At 45.2% G+C, this 17410-nt stretch overlaps 1 protein-coding gene and 1 long non-coding RNA gene across 4 annotated transcripts in view; one reads left to right on the top strand and one right to left on the bottom strand.

The window, feature by feature from the left end:
- Positions 1 to 17410, top strand: part of TSHZ2 (teashirt zinc finger homeobox 2) — a 210755-nt gene that overhangs the window by 169421 nt on the left and 23924 nt on the right. The gene's annotated exons all lie outside the window — the stretch shown is intronic.
- Positions 1245 to 5885, bottom strand: LOC135282070 (uncharacterized). Its single transcript, XR_010348405.1, has 3 exons — positions 5696 to 5885; positions 1689 to 1740; positions 1245 to 1566 (listed from the first exon to the last, which is right to left on the bottom strand). It is a non-coding gene; the product is annotated as an uncharacterized LOC135282070 (long non-coding RNA).

The raw sequence follows: 17410 nt of genomic DNA, 5'->3' as shown, positions 1-17410 counted from the left end.
ATCATTTCTTCTTTTGCATCTTGTTTTCTCTGATGATAAGTGTTGTGGGAATTCAATAACCATTCAAGTTTAGGTTCTTGTCCTGTAAAAAAGATGCATGAACATACTCAGATTGAGCTGTTTGTTTGTCTTTTAAATCAAATTCCTGGCTGAATCAAGCCAAGCCAAGATATGAATTTTTTTTTAACTCTGCTCTAAGGCATAACCTAATTGATAACACAATATCATACTTCTGCAGTGAAGAAAAGCTGATAGACCAGCTCCTCTCTGCTATAAGCCAGCATAAAGCTTTTCCAATTTAACCAGCTAAGAATCTCCTTGAACACACATATTTTTGGCAGGCCTGGCTCTTTAGACACTATTATAAGTTGGTCTTTCACATTTTTGCAGAAAGTCTTTCAGGCTCTGCCTCCCCGAGTTAGGCAAGCACGAAGGAATCGACATGAGTCGAACTAAACAAAAACTCAGCCCCAGTGCCTGCTTCTTGCCAAGAACAGTGCCCCAGAACTCGAGCACTGCTGTGTTTACTGGCCCTTTCATAACACTGTCAGTATCGAGGAGTTGGTAAATAGAGAACTCATCCAGGAGGCTGTCAAATCCTTCTGCACTGCTGCACACCCCACGATGATATGCTAACTCTCTCCCGTTTTGCCAGGCAGCCTGACTTTCCAGGCTGGGTCAAGAACAAGTGACACTTTTGCAGTAGGCTGTCCTTCAGGGGAAAGGATGCTAGCCACTGATTTTTCCTCAGTGTGGCCGTGCAAAGGGAGCTGAGGTTTGGAGTTCTTCACTCTTAGGGATCCCCAAGTCTCCCCACAGCATCACCTCCTACTCGCTGCTGATTCTCGGTCACACTTTAATATTTCTCATTCATGCACTCAAAGCACTCTGCAAGCACTGCTGAGCCCAGCCAACGCTGCTGCTGGTGGCACTGGCACCTTCCAGGGAGCTTCTCGCAGCAAACAGAGCCCAGGGTCAGCGCGTGGGCAGAGCTCGGGGAGAGGGATTTGGGTGGAACACGCCGTGGGATGAGGAGCAGCTCCCAGATCTGCTGCTGGGGGTGGGCACTCCCTCCCAGAGCCCAGCGTTTCCTTGGCAGCTCTTTGGGAGGTTGCACAACTACAATTTCATTTCAGAGATCAAGCACACCAAAGCCAGGTTTAATTTTTGTCCTGTGACTGTTGGCAAATTAGATCTAAATGACAAGTCAGGGCTTTTACTCCACTGCCAGGTCGCTGCTTGCATACAATAAATGGCAATTTTTTTGTCATATTACAAGAAAATCTCTCATATCCTTTAATACAAGAATATTAGAATCCTGGTAGGTGCTCTGCAGTGTTCAGGCAGTTTTTTGATCCGTTGACAGATTTGGGGTGTGATGCCTCATGATGGGCACTGTCAGCCTGCTGGACAGTTCAACAGATTCTGAGGAGGATTCTGTGACAAAAAGTGCATAAACCACAGTTTTAGTTCCCTCTTCCAAGTCTTCTCACTGATTCTCTCATCCTACATGTCAGGAGAAGTAGTGAGGTACAGCATGAGTGACTGTGAATCATTTCCACCATTCTGAAAAGGAGAAAAAAAAAAGACAAAAAGAGGGACATGTATTGTGGCAGCCCAGGTGAATTTGACATTCCTGCAGATGTGCAATAACATAATCTGCTTCTTTTCCCGAGTTCCTCTCCTACAAGGCTTTGTTGGCATGATTAGCCTCCTTAGTAGCATCCTCCAGAGGGAATTCTGCAGAGATGAAATACAAAAACTGCTTTAAAATGATAAGTCACAAATAGGATCTGCCACAAGGCATTATAAACAGAACTAGACACAAGAGACTCATAAAAAAATTAAAGTCTAAAGTAACTGAGAAAAACCCCCAAATCTTCCTGCCTGCAATCTCATTTGCACACCTGAGCTGTTTGTGCAGCTGCCAGGCTGCAAGAAGCACAAAGGCAGTGAAGGAGCAGGGAAGTGACCATCATTTCAGACATTAATTCTGCACAGTTTCCACACCCACCAACAGGGAGGGTGTTCCCAGCTCTCTTTTGACACACTTGGAGATTTTCTGCCTCTGTGTGTTGCTGAAAATTTGATCTTGGAACAAAAAGGGAGATGCTGGAGGGAGGGAGAATAATTGAACAGAGCATTTTCTGAAGTTTTAAGGGTTGTAATTGCCTGACTACTGATATAATCTGGATAAAACTGATCAATATATTGAACAATTACCAATAGCCCCAAGCTCTGAGGGTGATAAATTCCTCCCAACACATTCATTTCATGATACTGCAGACATGAAATTCTGACCTAAAAAGTAAAATGATATTTCAGCATATATGGTCTCTTTCCAGATATTTTTTAATTATATTTTTAGGCTTCTTTTTCAATATTGTAAATTTTTTAATAATTGTTTTTTTCTTGGCCATCTTCTTGCCCTTCTCAGAGCAAACAGGTCTGAAGGGCATTAGAGACATCACCTTCATCATATTCAAGTGGTTGGTCCAAATGAGAACTCCCTGACAGGAGTTAAAACTCATAAACTTCATAAGTCCCTCTTAGTACATTTTAAATTCCAATTCTAGACGCCCAACCTTGTCTGGTTAAATGAGTTTCAAATGAGTGTCTCAGGTGCTGTTGAATCCCTGGTTTTGCTGTGCTGAAGGGAAAGGCTGGACTGTACAGGGCATGCAAAACCACAGCTGGACTGGCCAGGAAACAACAGTCCCATTTTCTGGAAAATTTTGGGATTTTGCACATTCATAACTTGTTTCTCATCAATGTAGGAAACCATGAAAAAAAATTATAGTGGGGCACGGAATGCCTAGAAAAGGTGAAATGGCCCATTTAAATCTGGGAGGGTCATCCCAACACTTTTATCCTGTGGTTTCAGCAGAGAGCTGAACCTCAGTCTGTTGTGGGTTTAGCACACTCTGCAATCAGCTCACTTGTGGTCTCTGGGCTGTGCTTTTGTCTGACCTGAAAACTGCTAATTGCACTGGCAATGTCCTGGAGGAGCAATGGACACATTTCCAGCAGCCAGGGCTGCTTTTGGAGGAGCACAATTGTAGTGGGCAGTGCTGGATGTCAGAAATGAAGACGTTGCAGTTCAGAGAAAGGCTTGTTATGTTGGTAACAAATACCTGAGGGAAGCATTGTCAATAAAGCAGCCTGTGAGAGATCCTGAGCCCACCGAGCAAGAACTGCTGCATGAGGATAAAGTTAAAAATATTTGCTGTGCTTTGTAAAATGATGCATTGGATGGATCAGACTAGTCCAGGGACCTAAATTTTAGCTTAGACAAGAAAATTTGAGGTGTTGGTGTCTAGGGAGTGCTCCACAGATGTGTTTCTGTTGCTGGCACATGGGAAAATTCCAGCTTGCAGCCCCTGGGTGTGCAGGAATTGCATCATGGTGTCATCAGCACTGGATCCTGCCCTCACCGTGGTTTTTGGACCATGCACCAACCTCCAGCTTCAACCCAGAGTCCAGACAGCTGCACTGCCATCCCAATTAAACCATCAGGGTGGTTTTCCTGTTTTTGTCCTGTGTCAGGCTGTTTTTTCACACCCCAGTGTATTCACTGGAGCACTTTCTTCTCTGTAAGGTATGACCAAGTTTGTGTTTTGGAATTATTCTGTAAGGATTGGGGCATCGATTGCCATCTTGCACAGACCAGAAGCAACAGCACAATTCTCTCTCCTCCTTCCTTAGGGGAAAAACATTTATTTCTCCATGGGCAGAGAAATCAGTTCATGTCAGGTAAGTCATTTAGGAGTGGACAGCATCATGGAATATTACTTCCCAAATAATCCCTGAAATTAGGAATATAATGCCAGAGAAAGCATAAACGGCTTTTTCTTCCTGTGATTCAGTTCTCAGATCCATCAGATTGCTCCCTGTGTACAACCACACACAAAATGTTCCAGGATGCAGCATCAGGCACCCCATCCCAGGGATTCCTGGGATGGTTTTCTATCATGCCATGTGGAGGACTGCAGTCTGCTCACAGAAAAAAAAAAAAAAAAAAGAAGAGCATTCCACTTTATTACTTAGCATTGAGAAAAACAAGTTTAATTGGCTTCTGCTGTGCTTTAATAACTAAAGAACAACAAAGGCATTTAGTCATTCACATAATTTCCTGTTTTTAAAGGATTTTAAATGCAACTCAGTGATTAACATTAAAAAGTAGCTACTGTGCAGACATAAGAACTACTTCATTTTTTAATTATATTTTAACAGGTATAGATTCCATGTTCTTGACATTTATAAGAGGTCCTTCATTTCCAGCAAAGTACTATGATGAAATTTCCACTCCCATGGCTTGATCACCCTCGTGTGCTTTCCCAGAGCTGCTCTGGCAGGCCGGTCATAGATCCATAATATTGCACTAAATCAATATATTGCCATAACTATTGCAATATATCCCAGTCCATGGAGTGCAGTCATCAAAATAGAACCAAACTAAAACCAAACTGAAATCTCTCTGCCTTTCTGTTCATGGGGAGGAATGAGAAGATGATGCTGCCCTGGGTTGTTCCAGGCTCTGGTGACCATATTTTGAAAAGCTGTTAAAGGCAGGAAATCCATGCCCAGCTCCAAGGAGCTCGGAGGGACCACGAGCAGGAGCTGGGATGCAAGAGGGGCCTGGTGGGCAGAGACCAGGAGGTTTCAGAGGACAGTGAACAGCAAACCCTTGAGGATACAGCTCCCAGCCACCTGTCAGGGGACTCCAGACACATCCCTTGCTGCCTTCTGTGCCTCTGTGCCACTGCAGAGCGACCTTAGCAGTGACCATTTGGCACAGGGTGGGAATTTGCCATTTAGACATCATTTTGGTGAGAAAAACCCCATGCAGAGTGTGTCTGTGGGGCTCAGGCACACACAAACCTGCAGCAGCAGCTGCTGACAGCAATCCACGTTCATTTTGTGTCACAGAGCGCGGCTTGCGTGGGGTTTTTTGTTCTCATGAATCACAAGTTTCACTCGAAGATTTCGCCGTGACTGATGCTGAAAAGCAGAGTGAAACCCATTTGAAATTGCTGAGTATCATTCTGTTCCTTGAACTTGGCCATCAGGGAGGGGGGAAGCAAACCCTGTCCTTCTGTCACACTTTGTTTGGCTGGGTCTGTCTGGTGTGACACATCCCTGCAGGGCCGGCCGCCGCCAGCCGTGGTGCCCACGGTAACATATCCACACGTTAGGCAGAATTCCTGATTTTGTAGGATTGCTGTTGTTTTTCATCCTTCCCTGCCACTGACCCCTGCAGGTCTGGGCCTCCGAGAGGTATTTCATGACAGAAAGAGCTCACAAATGGTGTGAGATGTGTGTCATGGAAAGGTTGGCATCATATTTCTTGTGTGCGAAAAGGACAGCAAAAATCACCGAAATGGACGGTAATAACCGATTCCATAGAGCTTCCAACTCCCTCAAGGCTGAAACATCTTGGGCCTTTCTGAAGAGAGGCATATATTTTGAAGAGAAAGGGGGAAGGAAATAATAAAAAAAAAGCCTAATCTTCTGCTGATGTGGCCTTGGCAATCGACTGAACTGACAAGGCTGTGTATTTGTAAAACAAGCTGCGCTAAGTATTTTTTCGGCCTCGCGTTTAGAAACACACGGAGGGGGGGGAAGAAGAAGGAAGAGGGGAAAAAAAAAAAAAGAATAAATATGGAAATCAAATGTAAAAACTTCTTGCACTCACAACTGGCTTCCCGGAGGGAATTCCTGCCTCTGTTCTCTGCTCTTCCTCCACTCAGCAAAACAACTGCCAGTCATTAACGGCGCCGCGGCGCGCTCGCTGTACAGTAATTGAACACCAATGGCCCTCCCTCATTTGCATCCCCCAGCTCTTGATTGGCAGCTGTACATGAAATGCCAGATCAGTTGAAAGTATGTTGTGAGCTGGCACTAATGATCCAGTGGCTCCGGGGAAACCTGCCATATTGTAATTCGGCTATCAGGCATGAAAGAAATAATTCTAAGTGCCAGCAATGTGAAGCCGAATAAATGTTTCAGTGCTGCAGGTTGCCAAGGGTGACACTTCTGATTTAGTATAAACGAATGCCCCGTTGCCTTTGGGGTTGGGGGAGCTCGCAATGTATCTGAGATGTGTGTATAAAACATTAGTATTAGAAAATGGCTTCGGCACGGGATGGGAAACAGAGGCCTGGTCCCAGGCGGTGCGGGAATGTTTACAACTAATGACTGGATGAAAGGATTTTTCTACCTACTGTAATGACAGGCAAAATAGGATTTGCTTTCCCTGAGATGGAGAATAATGGCTATGTTAACTCTGCCTTTCCTTTTTCTTTCTCTCCCTAAATGAAATGCTCTTTTGTAAAGAAAATCACATCTATTTTCTTCTGTGTAGTGGAGAGAGCGTGCGGATTTAACTCCTTGGGAGCGTTGGGGTTTTGGAGGGAAGGAGGAGGATGAGGGTTTGTGGGTGGCCTCTCTGGCCAGCCCCTCATCACCTGTCACAGATTTCGTGCCAGGGAAAGATTTTTTTAGTAGCGCTTATGCTCTTGATTAATGTTAAAATCTGTTGAGAGATGAAAGAAAAGGAGCTCAATGCCTTAAAAACGTAACACAGACAGTTTTTACTTTAATATTTCAGCTGCTGCACATTAGAATGTCACAAAAGGTGAGGGTGGAGGGACAGGTGTCTGCAGATGCTCAGAAATAGGGAGGCAACACGTAGGAAGAAGCTGCTGCTCTCCTGTTGTGACTGTACACACACAGCTGCAGGGATTGTAAATGGAGCTAATTAATTGCATCTGCACATGGGATGGTGTTGGCTCTGCAGTAGCTCAGGTACCAAAACTTGCCAGGAATTTGTTATCTTTTCAAGAACAAAATCCTCTGATGCTTTGGAGAACAGCGCACAAAGGTGTGTGGACAGTTTGAACCTCCTCCTCTCCATGTCAGTTCACAGATAAGATAAACTTTGGTATCCACGCCCAGTCTGCCATGCAAATTGCCAATATCTCCAAACTTAGATCACTTTTATTAACTCCATCTTTAACTGCAGCAGGGTTATCTGAAAACCTGGCTGGCAGAGGAAAAAAGCAGAGTGCTGCAGGAAATGAATTCATTTCTCAAAGTTGCAGCTAAGTAGAAAGCAAAACAAAAAACACGAAAGCAGCTAATTCAGCCTGGTAATGGTTAAATTCTGCCTTGCTGAGACCTCAACCTTTTCTGCTGTGTGTGGCATTTCACTGATTTCGTGTTTTCTTGTCCTGTCCCTTTGTGTCCCCTGGTTTATACTTTTATAATTTATTCTTTTGGCACTGAAGCCACCCCTGCTTTGTACCCAGCACGGGGGCACCTTCCCCATGGCCTGGAGCTCCAAGGTGTTAGAGGGACACAGGTGATGAGAGCATTGACCAGCATGGATTAATCCTCATGGATGAGAGAGATCCTGGGCCCACACCAGGGATCCCCTGGCACCCTGTGAGGAGCTGCCAGTGAGATGTTGGGTGGTCTCAGCTCCCATGGGCATCCATGAAAACTGAAGGCATTCAGCATCACTCAGGGTCAGATCCTGACTATTTTGTTGAGACTTTTTTTGTTGTTATGGAGCCCCATGATGAGACACCATCTGTAATTTGTGGTCAGTGGGGATGCAGGAAGAAAAATGACAAATTAGAAGCACAAGATGCTGTAAGATGAATGAACTACCTGAGAAAGAATGTGTGTCAGCCTGCAATTTATGAGGATGAAACATCAGAGCTGACAATCTATTATCAGGCATCAGATGAAGCCTAAAATTTTGGATATAGATTTGAATAGCCCCAAACAGAGGCAGCAGATGGATTGGTAGGTTGATATTCAGGGATTTCATTTGGCCCCTCTTGAAAAAAAAAAAAAAAAAATAGGGATTTCTTTCAAACCATGGCTCTTGATTTAGTTTCAGATGTCAATCACTTGGCATCTTCAAAACTGTTTGGAAAAAGTATTTTGGTTCGGCTGCATCTCAGCATAATAATCCTTTCAGACGTGTCTGCTCAGACACTGGATGTTATTCCTGATATTTTGGTGCTTTTCTGCATCACCTGTACCCAAATGAATGAGGATCATGTCCAGGTGGCTCCTCTGGAGGTGAACAGCCCCAGCCCCTGAGCCTTTCCAGGGCAGGGAGGTGCTCCAGCCCTTCAGCATCTCAGATCCAGTCACTGGACCTGTTCCAGGAGCTCCAGGTCTCTCTTGTGTTAAAGAGCCCAAAAGTGGCATTCCAAACAGCATTCCAAACTTCCCAGCCCTGTGCCCGGCTCAGCACACAGCAGAGTGGGACTGACCCTTGGGGAGCTCCCAGAGTGTTTCACCAGAGGATTTGCTGGAAAAGATGAACACTTCCTCTCAGTCGTGGTCTCACCAGATGCTGTCACACTCAGGTGCAGCTGAATGGCCAATCCAATATTATTTTTTAAAGGAATGCCCCATCTGGAAAGCAGAAGGAAATTCTGTTGTTATCTTTTATACATTCTCCTGCAATTAAAAAAAAAGACCCAAACCACCTGTCCAAGTCTTCCAAGCCAGGAAGGTTTTTGGCACCTCTGGGCTCTGCTGCCCACATTCTCCCTCTGCATCCCCTGGGCACTCATCCGTGACTCAAAGATTTGCAGAATGACCAATGTGTAACAGGTGAATTATTTTCATGAGGATAATGAATGATATATTTGTCTTTGTAACACACCAGCTCTGCTCCTGATTTTTGTAACAAGTCTCTTTCCTAATACAAATATCCCCGAAGCGAGAGATGATTTCAGTAATTTGAGAATGGAATGTATTCCATGAAAGTTAATAATATGGTGCTTTCCAGAAGTAAGACAAATATAAAGACTTACAAACCAAATGATAGCACTTTTATTTTTATAGATGAAAAATCCCAGGAAAAGCTTCTTTAAATTGCCAAAATGTATAAACAAATCCTTTGTAATAAAAGCAATAATTTATGCCGTAATGAAATTTGTCACATGGTTTATTTTGAGTTATTTAAAAGGATTAATTTTGTAGATGCAGGCTGATAGATCCACGATGCCTCTCTGCAGGAATTGTGGTTTTTTTCCAGAAGTGGATCAAAGCCACAGTGGAAGTGGGAGCAAGGAACCTGTCCTTAGTCCAGCTGTCCCTGGTTGTAGTGGCAGTCACACACAAGCCATGAAAAGTAGGTGGTCAAATGCATGCAAAATTCTGCTTGGGCAGTATCAGAAGTAATAAATGTGGTAAGGCAGAATAAATATGCAAAATATAGTACTTTAACCTAATAACATGACCACTTGCAAGCTTTAGCATAACACTGAAAATCACTAATGGAGCCCTGTGCAGATTTGCACGATACAAGCAGTCAAGAATCATGCATAATGGAACAGTGCAACAGCTAACAGCAGATTCGCACAAGATAATTTAAACTTGTTTGTATGGAAATGAAGAACTGATCTTTGAAGTGGTCCTTAATGAGATTCTGCTTGATCCTCTCTGTATCCGGAGAAAGTCTTCCGTTTTCCTTCTGCATCCGGCTCGTGGTGCTGGGGTGCACAAAAAGGACTCCTGTAAATTATGAATGCCAATTTGCATCTGCATTGGTAGGTGAGAACCCAGGGCTGCCACGCAGCCTTGCAGAATTGTTATTAAAAGTTCTCGGAGTTGGTAGTGCACCCCTGCACCATCAGTAACCCAGCTCAGCGTTCCTGGTCACTGTGGTGGGGTCCTGACCATACTTTATGCAAACAAATCCAAAGAGGTTGTAATAAAATTGGATTTGGATTTAAAATACAGGAGAGGTTGTAGCAAGGTGGGAGTCAGGCTCTGATCCCAGGGACCAGGGACAGGAGCAGAGGGAATGGCCTCAGGGGAGCTCAGGGTGGACAGCAGCAGGAATTTCCCCATGGAAAAGGGAGCAGGATTAGGAACTGCCCAGGGAGGGTTGGAGTGCCCATCCTGGAGGTGTCCAAGGAATTCCTGGAGGTAGCACTCAGAGCTCTGGGGTGGGGATCAGGAACAGCTTGGACTGGATGATCCTGGAGGTCTTTTCCAACCTCAATGATTGTGTGATTCTGTGACCTCACTTATATGTCCTACAGCTGAACAAGTACTAGGAATTTTGGTATTTTTTGTATTTTTAATGGACTTTTGCCTTCCCACTCACACGCCTGGGCACTGCAGCATCCTGAATAGAATTGCACAGTTTATTTCCAAAGCTGTAACCCCCACTCCAAGAGGGCTGGAAGGCAGACGCTGTGCTCGTGCATCTTGGAATATCTTAAAGCTTCTGAGAAACTCCCCCATAGCCCGTCAGGAAACACTGCTGAGTGATCAGCCTTCCCAACCCTCTGCGAGCTCTGAAAGCGTCCATCTGGCAAACGAGCCTTTGTTTGTGCTTTTGAAAGGCAGAGGGAAAACATTCCCTTGGTTTTTTTCTATCTGTTTGTTTGTTTGCACAGCTCAGGAGATTAAGGACGACTTATTTAAAGTTAATGATTCTGTTCCCATGAGGGGAAAACACCTTTCTGTGAGCCACAGGTCCCCTCAGCTATTTTTGTCTCTGATGGGACATTTTTGCCTTCAAAGGAAGCAACCACTGTAAATACCTTCAGATGACTGAGCCTCCCAACCTGCTGCTTGCTGACTTTCAGAATTCCATTTGAAAAGGCAAATTCTCTGTAATGAACACAGGGGAGGAGCGGGGTTTGTTGTGGTTCCATTGGAGGGGTTCACATGAGGCCACGGTAAACGAAGATGTTAAATGACTCTAGAAAGAGCAGCGTGGAAATCTTCCTGCTTGTGAGAGCTGCACAGAACAGTGCACAGGACTTGCTCAGAGGCACAGGAACAGCTCCTGGACAATTTCCTGCTGGTGGGTCCATTCTTCAGCCACGGTCACCCTGAAAGGCCTCCAGCTGCTCCAAACCCTTCTCAGCTCTCTTTTCTGACCTTCAGGGCTGGTGTGGGGATATTTAACAAATATCCCTCAACTTAAAAGAGCTGTTTGATGGCTAAACATATGAACTCATGAAAAAACTTGCTGGAAAGAATATTGGCTTTCAGGAAGATACGTTGTGAGACCTGGAGCACCTTTAGCAGGAGCAGTGGGGATGCAGCATCCAGCAGGATCCTCACGTTCCCATGGCATTAAATCATCCCTGTACTCCTGTGGGATTCATCCCCGATTTCCTCAGGTTTGCTTTCCTACCCTAGGATGAGCTGCATTGAAAAAAACTGCTGAGGATTCCTGGCTGAGACCCTTTTGTCTCTTCCACAAACAACAGGAACCAAAGTTTGGTGTCCCATGTTTGCTTGTGCATGGCAAGGGCTGTCCCAAGATTAGCTTAGGCCCATTTTGCAACATGAGAGAAACCTTTTTCTAATGCTATTTAACTCCTATTTTGGCTTTACATGTAGGGTAAAAAAAAAGCGTTCACAAGAAAGAATTATCCATTAATTTTTCTTCTGCATCTCCACATAAGCAGGAGGACTGAAAAGAAAATTGAGATGTCTGCTCTCCTCTTTTCTCGGGTTGAAGATGCTCATGGCTCTGTCTCATTAAGGCTGGGAGGTGTTAATGGGAGGTGTTAATATGCAAATCTGGTCCTAGCAAGGCTGAGGAGCAGGCTGTGGAATTCCAGCCTGGTTCTGTGCCTGCAGTGTGCCATCTCTGGCAGGAAAAATGAGGAGGCTGGGGAGGTCCCACACCCACCCCAGAGGTGTGGCAAGGGTCAAATCATGTTTTTAATTACTTCTTCCTCCTGGACTTGTAGAAAAATAGGTTTGTCCTCTTCTTCCAGGGAACAGGATGAGAGGGAACGGCCTCAAGCTGTGCCAGGGAGGGTCAGGTTGGACATCAGCAGGAATTTCCCCATGGAAAGGGTGGTCAGGCTTGGCAGGGGCTGCCCAGGGAGGGTTGGAGTGCCCATCCCTGGAGGTGTCCCAGGTAGGGCTGGAGGTGGCACTCAGAGCTCTGGGCTGGGAACAGGGTGGGGATAGGGAACAGGTCGGACTTGATGGGCTGGGATTTAGGATGGAAATAATTTTCCACCCTAAATGATTGTGTGATTCCTCTCTACTGAAGCATCCAAAATAGTTTTCCATACCTAAAAACACAGGTGTAATAATTTCTGTGATTGTTAGAATAGGTTTAAAATAACCTTTAGAATCAAACTTGCAAAATCCTATAAAACCGAGTCTGAAAACAATCCTTGGGAAGTGCCCAGACAGGGGTGTATCACATAAAGATAAAAAGTGACCCAGGGAGGAGGGAGAGGTGAGCAGGCCCTGGCTGGAGCTGGAGCTGTGGCCCTGTGCAGAGCCTGGGCAGAGCAGGGCAGGGCAGGGAGGAGCTGCTGCAGGGTTGGGGTGGCTCTGGGGGGGCTCCAGCAGCATCACAGCCCCACAGAGCCCGGCTGGTTCAGGACCTGCACTGCCTGATCACTGCTACTCCTACAACAAATAAAACATTTTAATATGAGCAGTCACTGAATGTTTACTGTATCATATTGCTGGGAGCTGAATGTGTGCCAAATGCTATAACAGAAGGGAGCATATGAACTCCAGAATGATGACACTAATAAGGAAATTACAAAAGGCCCAACAAATGGCATTTGTGTTAAATCAATAATGCTCTGTTTGTTATTTTTTATTCTAATCTTTCTTCTAAAAAAAAAATTATCTTTCCAAACAGTTGGCAATTCCCATTCTTGTTCTTCTTCCTGAACATAATTAAAAACATGTTGTGGCGTCTACTTAAGACATCAACTTTCCCAAGCCTGTCTTGTCCACTGCGTTTTAAACAAAGACACTTGTTTTGGCATTGTGCCCTTAATTAATCATTTGAGACTTTATTGCTGTACAAAAAATGTCTTTGTTTCATGATTCATCACAAGCCCAGTTTCTGCAGAACTTAATCAACTACAGAACCAACTTTCTAATCAGCTTAAAGTAAAAGGGAAAAAAGGCCAAGATTGCTTTTGGTGTGTTGTTTTGGTAAGGAAGCATTCATTCAAGGCACACCGATATTCTGGGCTGTGCAGGGTTTAAGACTGCAGAGATCAGACTGGGCACTTAAGTGGCTTTTCAGGAGAATCCTGTTATTTCTTGAAAAGCAGGATCCCTGGCCAGCAGCTCTGTGCAGAGCAGAGCCTGGCACCAGGCAGCTTCTTGTGGAGAGGCACTCCAGGTTTGAAGAGAAATTTGCAATGTAAAGTTTGGTGTGATAGGAAAGCCATAGAGAACATGGCTGGATTTATGAAATGCAGAAGTTATTTTTCCACTGATTTTGCGGTTCTTTCCGTCTCTTTTTCCTTACCTTTTTTTTTCTTTTCTTTTTTTTTTCTTTTTTTTTTTCTGGTTTGGTTTTCTTCCTTGTTTTTTGTTCCTTTAATCACATAACATTCTTCCATTTAACTTTCACTTTAATTCTCGTATGGCTACAACCAAACTTTTGTTCGAGCAGCACATTTGTACAACAAATGAATTTCCCATAGGACGGTACAGGAGCATCTTAATTTTTCTGTGATTGTTTTGTTCTTCCTTTTGATTTGGAACAAAAAAACACAGCTAAGGAGCTCAAGTCCCTGAATGACACAGAAGAGCAGCTGTGCTTTAGTGACCAGCAGCAGGGCCTGGCCCTTGCAGCTCTGTGCAGGATCCATCCCTGCTCCAGCCTGGATTTCCCTGCTCAAGCACACGCAGATTTGAGCTGATAGCCTTTGGCTGGTGGTGCAATCCATCACGTGCAGCTGAGGTGCAGTTACATGACTGACATCTGACAGACACACATTTGATAGCTCAATTAATCCAGGCACGGGAGCCAAAGCTCCTCTGAATTTTACTTCGAGTTGTCAGAATTGCACCAAAGTACCCCCAGACCATCTTTTCTTTTTTTCTTTATTTCTTTTCTTTTTTTTTAATTAAGTTTTTTAGTATATTGGTAAAAATATACAATCCCCAATTCTCTAAGCAACTGCACACAGCTTGCACTGTGTCAAAACATGCCTATATTGAGTAAATATATTATTACTCTATGTTAATGTGTGTTATGTAACGGTCATCTATATTAATGTATTCTCCGTGTAAGATAATAGCATTCATTTGCTGGAGTTTGTAGCTTGTGCTGCTCTCTACACTTGGATTCTTACTGCAGAATTTCCTCTTTCAGGTCAGGCAAGAAAGTCTTTGATTTAATGAGCAGTGCCAGTCTGCATGCCATGGGTTGTGCCAGTCCACACTGCCCTGCTCCGAGGAGGGTTTGGTTTCTGTGCTCATTGCCACGAAGGTTTTAAGGCATAAATAATCTGTGCAGGGTCCCTGCAGGACAACAAACCAACAGGACCCTTCTCTTGGTGATCATTTTTTGGAGCCCCCAGCCCATGGCAGCCACAGGAGCCCTGCTCACAGCAAAGGCAGAGCTGACCCTTCCTCGCAGCAGCATCGGCTCTGGTGAGGGATCATCCCAAGCTGAACGCTGCTCCTCTGCCTTTGCTGGTTTGGGTGGTGTGTGAGGGGACAGGGCAGGCACAGGGCCAGCCTGAGCTGCAGAGTGAGCCCCAGCAGAGCTCACCTGGTGCAGCCTCAGCAGGGGCTGAGCCCTGATGGAAACGAGACCTCACAGTGCCAAAGGCTCCTTCAGCTTTGCAACATTTCCTTGGGTTTGTGGCTGAGCACAGTGAGCAGCCAGAGCTTCATTACCACCACCCTGTGCTGGCTCCTGGCTCGGTGGGCTGGCAGCAGGTGGGGATTGTCCCCTCCAGGGAAACCTCTTGGAATCACTGGACACATCCTCTGGCCACAGCACCAGGACTGCTTTTCTTTGCTACTTGGCAGCTGCAAAAACAAAACTGAGCTGTAAAAAATAAGAGTCTCTTGTCTATTTGGCAGGGCCTCTTTGGATTTGGAGTGTGTGTGTGTCAGGACAGAAGCAGGCTCAGTGAGTGTGGGCACGTTTGCCTCCACAGATACTCTCAGATATTCCCAAGTGCTGGATGCCTGGGTGAAAGGAAGATGAGTGGCTGTGGCTAACAGTGCTGATAACAGTGCTCTCCAGCCCAAAACAAGGTCCTGCTGCACTGGTTTGAGTGCAGAGCAGGAGCAGAGCCCTGGTCAGGAGTGCTGTGCTCTGGTCACTTGGCAATGCCCAGCTTTCCATCACCCATCTCAAACAATTCTGTGCAAAAGTCACTTTTGGTAATAGTGAGGAGAGGAACTCAGCCTCAAAGAGATGGATTCTGATTTTTTTTCTCCCCATTAGGAAGATTTAGGATTGTACAATAAGCATCACTGCATGGCTGCTGGATAATGCATGTTATTAATTTGGCACATACTATTGCTCTATTTATGTAATATTTCACACATTTTGTAGAGCTTTATATTCAGACAGTAACCATACAAATAACAGAGCCTCAGGTCTGCTCCTGCCACTTCACTTCTTCCTGAGCAGTAGAACAGTAGCTCAAGGAACTCCTGAATCACAGGTTTCCTTGTTCTGTCTCCACAATCAGCCCTTCAGCTGATCCCTACTAGTATGGGGACAGCTGATAATTAAATCCTAACTCTTGGAAGCCAAACACATGAGGACAAGTGATATCATTAAAGCAGAGAGATGCCTGACTTTTCATCCTCCTCAGAAGTTACAAAGTGGCCTGAACAGGTCTCTCTTTTTGTGCCAGAGTTTTTCATTTCAGCCACTTCATCTTGCAGGAAGGGACCTACTCTGTTTATCAGGGCCAGGCACGTTCTCCACTTGACAGAAACAGCTGATGGGATCCACAGCAGTAACTTGTAGGAGAAGTATTAGGGGTTGAGGACTTGCAAGTCTAGACTTTTTTATGAAAATCCAGCACGTAAAGAGAGAGGAGAGTGAGAATCCTGCAGGAAAGAAGTTGGAAAATTGAAGTGATTAAGAAAATAAAAAGTTTATCCGAGAGTGAAACTGCAGACAGAAGAGTGACCCCGTGAGTGGAGTTCACCTGGGAAACAAGGAGCTGAACTTTGGTTTTCTCCTCCTCGTGCCATTTACTCTGCACTAGCACCACAGGATCAGTGCTGGCTGGATGCAGGGGTTTGTTCAGGGGTTTATTCAGGAGGCCAAGCCCGAGGACAGTGATGTGGCCATGTCTCCAGTGCTGAGTGTGACCAGGTGCTGCAGGAGCTCCCTGGCCCTCCCAGCCTCGCCCAGCCCCTGCTTTGTGCAGGCTCTCTGCTACACCCGTGGTGATGTGCACTAGGAAAGGTTGTTGCTAAGTGACATGACAACTGCAAAGTGCTTTTCAATTCCTCTTTCTGTTTGCTACTCCCACCCTCCACGCTCACCCTGCCTGGAGAGCTTGCTGCTGGAACATCCCCGTCTGGCAGCGCGCGCTGCGTGACAGAGCTGCAGCTCTCACTTCTCACTCAAGTGGCACCGAAGCTTCTGCTGCTGCCCCAGCGCTTCTAGGAGTTGGAAACTTGGGTTTGGCCAAAGATTATTCCCGTTTTAATGTGTAAATCTGGGTGATTGAGAGTGCAGCCTGGAAGGGTTTGGTGGCACCTTGCCCATCCCGTGTGGCAGCTGCTCTGGGCCCTTCCGAGCTGTGGCACTCAGCCCTGCAAACACACAGCACAGCCCAGGACAAAGGTTTGACTCTGGTAAAGCTGCTCTTGCTGCTTTTCCCTGCTGTGGGTAGCTGCCACGGGCTGGCAAGCACCAGGGTGTGCTGTAGTGGAAGATCTCTGCTTCCAAACCCTGCTGGGAGCCCAAGACTCCATTGCTAAGCCCTCCTCAGGTTATTTAATCTACTGGCTCCGTGCAGGGAAGTAGATTAATAACAACAAAAAAAAACCCCAACCAAACTTCAAACAAGCAGATTCTTTGAACTGTACCTCTTGGAGTGATCTTTATGGTGCTTACATCTCCCTGCCTTGAGTACCCTTGGCCAAACCATTCCCTTTTGCTCTGTGCCAGTGCAGTGAGAGGAGAGCAGTAAATTGAATTACAGGGCTTGTACATCTGCCTGTCCTGGGCCCTTCTCTCTTCCACACCTAAGTGAAGTCACAGTTTCTTGCCATGCAGAATTTGTGAGTGAAATACTGCAATTACACCTGAGCTGTCTCTTCTTTACCACATTTGAAAGGTCATAAAAGGAGAGTCAGTTTAAAAATTCTGCTGCTGAAGAAAGCCTTTGCACTGAAATAAATCCCAAGCATGATATTTCTTTTTTCAGTTTGGGAGGAGGGGAGCTGCTAGAAAAAAATGTGAGCTCAACTATTAGCTTTCCACTTGTAAAACTTCATATATCACTAAATATATTGCCCGTAGAGGACAGAAGTTGTTAAGATGGAGAAGAATTTTGAAGATGGATGAATGACAAAGACAAATGAAGATTTTTATTTTAGCAGAAGTTTCCAAGTGCTGTCTCTGGGTTGGGAGGGTACTGTTAATAAAGTA

This window comes from Passer domesticus, chromosome 16, assembly GCF_036417665.1.
Source record: "Passer domesticus isolate bPasDom1 chromosome 16, bPasDom1.hap1, whole genome shotgun sequence".
Taxonomy (NCBI): Eukaryota; Metazoa; Chordata; class Aves; order Passeriformes; family Passeridae; genus Passer; species Passer domesticus.
Note: the sequence above shows the minus strand (reverse complement) of the source record. Positions and strands in the feature narration are given on the sequence as shown.